Consider the following 8,125-nt stretch of genomic DNA (forward strand, 5'->3'; position numbering starts at 1 on the left):
AATAAATGTATTGTTGCTACAAATATTTAAAAATATTACTTATATATATATATATATATATATATATATATTAATAATTTATATTTGTGATTATGTGAATGTTTGTGATCCGTAAAATAAATTTTAAAATTGACAAATGAGATATCGCAACATGTAATATAAATCAAACGGAATTTGTGTGATAGCACGAGTACGAGTATCTTACCGATATATTTTTAAAAATCTTGTTTGCAACACTTTATTTTAATTTTTTGATTAAAAAAATACTTTTTAATTAAAAAGTAATAATTAAAACATTTCATAAAAATAATTTATATATAGATGGATAGAAGAGTTTAATGGTAATGCACGACTAGTTAGTGTAAACAAATATTACACATACATTCAATGAGATTATTTTAAAATGCTAAATTATTCCAATATTTTAAAATTTACAGGCTGATTTTGTAAGATACATGATTGTCATTGGAATTTACACAGTTCACATCTCCTTTTCTCTGGATAGAAACTTCTAGAGTCCTTATGCAATCATGTCTCCATCTCCGCCGTTTTTCCCAGACGATCTCATTTTGAAAGTGTTATCCCTTCTCAATGTAAAACCTATTCTTCGATTCAGATGTGTTAACAAGTATTGGGATACTCTCATTACCGATCCCATCTTTGTGAATTTGCATCTCAAGAAATCAGCAAAACGAAATACTCACTTCTTACTCATCACTCAACACGTAACTAATATCCCTGGCGAGTCATCCGATGGCAGTGATGATAGATATGTGCGTGACTATGGTGTCATTCCCTACTCCGTAAGCACTTTACTCGACAATCCGTCTCTCACCCTTTCTGTCGATGAGAAATACCTGGTGCAATCCAAAGGATGCTCTAATATTGTTGGTTCCTGCAACGGATTGATCTGTTTGGTTGGTAGACCCGTCACCCGTCAGTATTATGAGTACTCTTTCCGACTATGGAATCCAGCCACCAGGATGACATCTCCTAAATTTGGGTTCTTACGCTTATTTCATAATACTTCTGTCTTCCCTTCCTCCTATGACGGCCATTACAATTTCCTCTTTGGTTATGATAATTCAACCGACACTTATAAGGTTGTGGCCTCGCGTTACAATACACGTGAACGGAGCAGTGATGTCAGAATTCTAAGTATGGCTGATAAAGTTTGGAGAGATATTGAAAGTTTCCCGGTTGTTCCTTTGCATTTTGGAGCTGGTTCAGAACTCTCTGTTGATAATTGTGGTGTGTATTTCAAGAGCAGTATTAACTGGCTGGCTATTCAAAATAATCTATGGTATCATCGTATGGATATTAAGAATATTACAGTAAAGCAGTTTGTTATTGTTTCACTTGATTTGGGAACGGAGACGTTCGTCTATACCTACCGCCTAGTGGCTTTGATCAAGTGCCGCCTTATGAACCAAATGTTGGTGTCTTGGGGGACTGTCTTTCTTTTTCTTATTGTTATAACCAAACCCATCTTATCATATGGCAGATGAAGAAGTTTGGGGTTCAAGATTCTTGGATTCAATTTCTTAAAATTAGTTATCACAATCTTCAAATTCGTTATGACTATAGTGACGAATATATGAAGTATCATTTTAATATTGTTCCGTCGTTTCTATCTAAATACGGTGATACACTGATACTTCATTGCAATCAGGAGATATCCCAAGCTATTCTCTATAATTGGAGAAATAACACAGTAGTGCGAGCAAAAATTACTGCAAGAAAAACAATCACGGATGATAGTACTCTCAATGATGCGTTGTGCGCCGCCGACTATTTTGAAAGCTTAGTTTCAGTTTTTTGAAAGTAAGTTCCTCTTTAATTGTTTAGATGTTAGAATATATGTTAATTTGTAGATATTGTTTTCATAATTATCAGTTGTGTGTGAATAATCTGTTTTATGATTGGTTAGATTGATTTTATTTTCAAGATGATTTCAAAACAGCATTATCATAAGCAGTAACAGATCCGATTTACATTGTCATATTGAATTCTCTGAATAGGAATAATTTTATGGAATGTATTGCAATTGGAAGTCAGAATTACAGAATGGTTTTTCCTTAATATTTGTCTTTCAATTTTATAATTTTGTAGATGGAACTATGAGTGAAATTATATTCTTTGATTTAATAAAAACACTGAGAGTACTTTCAATGCGTATTCCTTCTTTTATATCCATTTGTTATTAACATGTACATCGATATTTACATGCGTGCGATTGCAGAATTAGGATGACCACCAAGAGCTAATATAGAGTGGCAATTAAGAGCTCAGAGGAATGGCAGCTAAGACTGTGTCGGAAGACGAAGCATTTAGAGGAACATTGTTTGAATTAGTTAGGATTTTAGAATGAAAATTGTCCAGGTACTTAGGGACATGATTTTTTTTATGTATTGTACTTTGTTATAAACCTCTCCTTTTCAAATAAAACTATGTTAATTACTTATATGTTGGCTTTTCATCTTTGGTTTGCATATTCAAAATCTTCTTTTAAAGGCAGAGGCATATCATAATTACTGCATTGCAATTATCTGTTGTAGAAGGAATTCTAAGTAGTTTGGGGGACATCGTCACCCAAGAGTCCGATGACAATGTCTCAAAGAAAGCCCGATAATACACGTAGGCGTGTGAGAGCGGATCTTTAATTATAAATAGTAGGTAGAAAATAAGTAGAAACTGAATCTTCACCTGCAGGAAGGGTCTGAGTAAAGCATCGTAAAGTGCAGTCGGCAAGACATTGAAACATTAGCAATTGGGAACATGGGAGTAACTTGTGTATTAAGTCTGACATCAAATAGTATGAGATGTTTTTGGAGTATTTTTGTATGATTTTGTGCTTGAACTACATGAGGACCCGACGTTCACCATTTCCATCAATCCTTACTATTTTATGAACGACAAAAAGGCTCCCATATAGTTGGTATTTGGAATAGATTGATCTGTTTGTTGGGTTAGTCTTTCACTAGTGAATAGATTGATCTGTTTGTTGGCATTGTTTATAGATCCTAGCCACAATTACAAGTCCAAAATCGGGTATTTTTGTGATTTTCGCAGCTCTTAATGGCACTTTCAATTTAATGTTCGGTTTGAACAATTCAACAGACACTTATAAGGTGGTGGCCTCCCATTACAATCCATATCAACAAAGAAAAAAAATGCTGGAATTCTCTGCTAGAGTGATATTATTTGGGTAGAAAAAAGGCTTAAAACTCCAACCTCGTAAAATTATAGTTGCAGGCTACTTAGTTATTGATTTGATTTAAATTATGTCATGGAAATTGTCAATGGTTACTATAGTAGCAGACTGCAGATCATAACCTCGACCGGATGAAATCAAATTTGTTTGTTAAATCCGGCAGTGGTTACTATCAGTTTTTCAAGAAATTATGGAAATAACATCACCTAACTACTCAAACCTACAAGGAAATAACATCACCTAACTACTCAAAGCTACAAGAATTTATGATGTGATTTTCTTTAATTTTGAGGATGCAGCCAATTTGATGTATTAAAACGAAGGAGTCACCAGGTTAGAAATATGATTTTTAGTTGCAACTTTATGTTAGAGGATAAGAAACGGTATACATCTAATTAAAAGTAGTTACATTATATTACAAGGGGCTTTATATATTTAACCTCTTTCCACCCTATTATAAAAGTCAGCCTTTATATTTTACAGAAATGGTGTAGATGTGTCTTGGTTGAGTTTTTTTCCTTTTAAAGTATTTATAATACTTATATGTTTTCATACCTTGTATTGCTTCATCTGGTTTGCACATCGGAATAATTAAATAAAATAAATTATATATTATCTATTAGATTCAAAAAGTTTTTTTAATGTAGTATAACCTAAATATTTATTTATTGAAATAGACATTTCTATTTTAAGAATAAAAACTATTACAAAATAATGAAGATTAAGATGTTGACATTTTTTCACCTCTATTAATTAAAGAGAAAACAAAAAAAATAGAAAATTATTTTAAAAAATATATAATTTTAAAAAGTATATAATCATAGTGTTTAATTTTTTTAGGTTTTTTCTTTGGCCACCTCCCTATGGGGGTCACCCCCAGCGAAAATCTCAAAATACTCCTGCTTCGGAAATGAACTTCCGAAGCGCTTTTTTATTTTAAAAAATTTCCTTAATTCGGAAGTCCATCTCCGAAAACACCCCATGGGGGGTGTCTTCGGAGATGAACTTCCAAAAACACCTCATGGGGGGTGTCTTCGGAAATGAACTTCCGAATTATGCAGAAACTGTGTTTTTTTTTATGTTTTTTCATAACCGTCTCGCATTTTAATTAAACGCAAACGCCAAATAAAATAAGCAATAGATAAACTGAAAATACTAATATGATAAATAAACAAAAAAAAATACTAATCCGATAAAAATAATATATACAAACCGAAAAAAATAAAAATAGTGTGCTAAAGATACAATCCCATAACAAAAAATATATAAACCCGACCACTACTGGGTGTGCCTAAACCTCTCGCCCTGAGACCTCCTCTGCCGCGTGTATGTCGCCGCGCGGTCCGCATCAAGGACGATCATCTCCATCACCGCGACTGCCTCTGGACCGCCCCGCTCCACGATACCTCAATCCAACATGTCCCGCCCAATCATCGATATCCGCTGGCAGATCGACATGAGATCAATGGCGTGATCATCCTCGGCCTGCTGGTTCTCCAGGATCTCCTCGTGTGCTGGCCTAGGAGCGCCGGGAATGTCGGGTCTCATAAGAGGATGTGACACCCGGTAGAACCATGTGACGTACCCCTCCTCACTGTGCCAGTCCTGTGTGACCCGAGTGAGACGGTACTCCTGCGGTACCACATGATCCTCCCAATGCTCCCATATGGCAGTGAGCTGCACTCGGGTCACAGTGTCGGGAGCAGCCTCAAAGGGTGACCTGGGTATCCGCTGCACGAATCCGAACTGACGCATGCACCGCTCAGAGAGATATCGAACCATGATGCCGGTCCTGCATGCCAACCAGCCTGAATATAGAGCAATGCCGTCAAAGGGGACAATCTGAGCGTAGTCGACGAACGGCCTCCAGGTGACGTCGTCGTGCATCGTGCGGTCCAAGTACAGACGGTATGATCCCACCGCATCGTTCCCCCTCTGGAGAGCGTATCTGGTGGCCCTAGGCATGGCGTCCACGTACGCAGGATCGATGTGAAAGCCGTGGATGCGGGAGAAGTAGGAGATGATCCAACTCTGAAACAGAAACAAGATAATGTATTAAAATTAAATACGAAACATATATAAATAAATAAATACGATAATGTATTAAAATAAAACGTACCGTAAGCAGTGTGCAGGAAAAATGGTGACAAATAAACGGCTAAGTTAAAAAAAAATACCTCTCCCTCCCAGATCCGCCGAGCGACGTGATCCTGGTAGTGAATCAGCAGGGAAGTGTCAAAAGGCCCTCCCGGATAGCTATCCACCTCCTGCTCCTCCTGCTCCTCATCATCATCCTCCTCCTCTCGCTGGCGGGAAGAAGATACCCGAGCCAGCCTACTCCTATAGCCTGAAGGAGATGAACTCTCCACCAAGTCCTGTGGAACGCGCACACGGCGTCCCCGGCCCCGCCCGCGTGTCGACGCCAGCTGCGCTGCCGCCCGCTCGCGTCTAGCCGACGCAGTCTGGGACTCCCTGCCCTGTCTGATGCGTGCTGGCTGGTTGCCTGACATGTTCCTGTAAACAATCGAAATCGATTAATATGCGAGACAAATGAAAAAACAAAAAAAAAATGCACTTCTGATACAGTTCGGAAGTTCATTTCCGAAACTGGGATGGAGGAGTTTTCGGAAATGAACTTCCGAAACACCCATGCGCAGAGCTTTTCTGCAACCTACAATGGCAGACCCCAAAATCAAACTTTAAACCTATGTCTATCTCTTCCCTTAAATCAACCACCACTATGATCACAATTAAAAACAAAATTAAATTTTTAATAAATTTTAATTTCCTCACTCTTTATTGGTTGTTCCTACAAATATGAATTTAAGTTCGTATTCATGCAAACATTTGTCCACTTTTGGATAGCTGCAGTTAGGGGTGGCAAAACGGGCCGGGGCCCACCGGGCTGGCCGCGCACCCGCCAAAAAATGGCGGGTTGGGATTTTAGGCTAGACGTCCGCTAAAGCCCGCCCCGCCAAAACCCGCTGCCCGCCATACCCGCTCCGCCAAAACCCGCTCCTCCTCCAAAACTCACTCTTTTTTTAGTTTATTCTAGTAATTGCAATTCTTGATGGTTAATTTATACATTTATTTATAAATATATGTAATATTTTTTAGAGTAAATTTGTTAAAAAATTACTTTTATAAAAAATTGTTTTAAAAAATAAGTGAAAAGTTTAGTTAAAAGGTAAAAAAAAGCATATTAATCTATTAAAAAAATATAAACAAAAATAGGCGGGTAAGCCCTCCGCCCGCCATCTTGGCGGGGCGGGCATGATTTTGATGCCCATTTTACTTGGCAGGCATGCCCGCCCCGCTCGTTTTTTGGCGGGCATAAGGCGGGGCGGGTGGCCTGTTTTGCCACCCCTAGCTGCAATGTGGGTTATTTAGAAGGTGTAGAATCCGAGAATTTTTCAAATTTTGAGTTTGTCGTGTCGGTAATTTGTGAAAAGGTAAAACTTGAATCTTATTGATGGTTGAAAGGTCATTTTGTGGATTGCAGGGAAAAGTACCAAATATGGAGGAGTAATCTGATAAATTATGGGCATGTGTGTTTCAGCTTTAAAAAAAAAGTGGATTTTTTTGTTGTAATTTTGAAAGTCGATTTTTCAAAACTGTTTTTCAAAATATTATAACTTTTTTTATATTCGTTTTTTCTAAAATGAAACACTAATTTTGACATTGTATAACATAAATATACATTATTGAAGACTAAAACTTAGTCAAAATCACAATTTTTTCAAAAAATTGTATTTCAAAAGTGATTTTTATTAAAATCTATTTGAAATAGTTTCTAAGTAATTTTTTGAAATTTTAATATTCAATTTTTTTTCTATAAATAAATGAAATACTTAAAATCACATTTTAAGAATAACCATCCAAACAAAATTTTCTTTTAAAATTTTTATAATTTTTTTTTTACAGAATTACATAACACTATAAAAATTATTTTAAAAAAAAAACTGGCCCTATATTTGGCAAATTTCGTGTAGTGTGCGTTTTCTGGTTTTTGATGTGTTAGCATTAGGGGTGGAAATAGGCTGGACCGAGTTAGGCTTTGTCAAGTCTAAGTATGGCCTGTCAAAAAACTGAAACCTAAGTCTGGCTTGTAGCCTGTGGTAGGTTTATTTTTTAGGCCTGAGTCTGGCCTTTTCGAAGGTCTGGTTAGCCGCCTACATAGAAGCCTATTTGTTTTAGACATGTGTAAATAAGCAATTAAAATAATGTAAAAATAGACTAACTTATTTTAACTTACCTATTAGCATAAGTTCTAGAAGATTATTTGTTTAAGAGAACTTATGAAACACAAGTTCTTTAAGATAATCAAGTTTTATTTATGTATTTTAATTCAAATTATAAAACATAACATATTGATCATAAAAAAGTATTATATTTATTTAAATAGGCTGGCCTGATAAGCTTAAAAGGTTTTTTTAGAGTCTGAAGCATAGCTTTTTTTAATTAAATAGGCTTATAAAGAAGTCTAAGCATTTTCTATTTAAAAATAATATGTGTCCTGGTCTGAGTCTATATAAACTAGCGTGTAGGTCCCTGTTATCGGCTTGACTTATTTCAACCCCTAGTTAGCATGTTTTGGACTAGATTGGTGTTGTAAGTAGTTTCTCAAGTACATGTTTGATGGACTCTTTTTGGATGTAAAATATATTATTTTAACTTCTTCAAAATACTTGATTTTAAATTTTATAAAAAAAAAGTAATTAAAATAAAACACCATACAATTTATAAAAAACTTTTAGAAATAACCTTACAATATTATCGTCAAATAAAAAAAATATCTATTTATATTAATAAAATTATTTTAAAATATTTTTATAATTTGGTGGGATACATCATACATGTGATTCGTGGTGTATTATGTCTCTTATTTTTCCTTATAAGCATATGATTCGT

At 35.6% G+C, this 8,125-nt stretch overlaps 1 pseudogene; it reads left to right on the top strand.

The window, feature by feature from the left end:
- The first annotated feature begins 530 nt into the window (after positions 1-530).
- LOC131627805 (F-box/kelch-repeat protein At3g23880-like) lies at positions 531-2,806 on the top strand (annotated as a pseudogene).
- The last annotated feature ends 5,319 nt before the right edge of the window (positions 2,807-8,125 follow it).

The sequence above is a fragment of the Vicia villosa genome, unplaced genomic scaffold, assembly GCF_029867415.1.
Source record: "Vicia villosa cultivar HV-30 ecotype Madison, WI unplaced genomic scaffold, Vvil1.0 ctg.000402F_1_1, whole genome shotgun sequence".
In the NCBI taxonomy this organism is placed as follows: domain Eukaryota; kingdom Viridiplantae; phylum Streptophyta; class Magnoliopsida; order Fabales; family Fabaceae; genus Vicia; species Vicia villosa.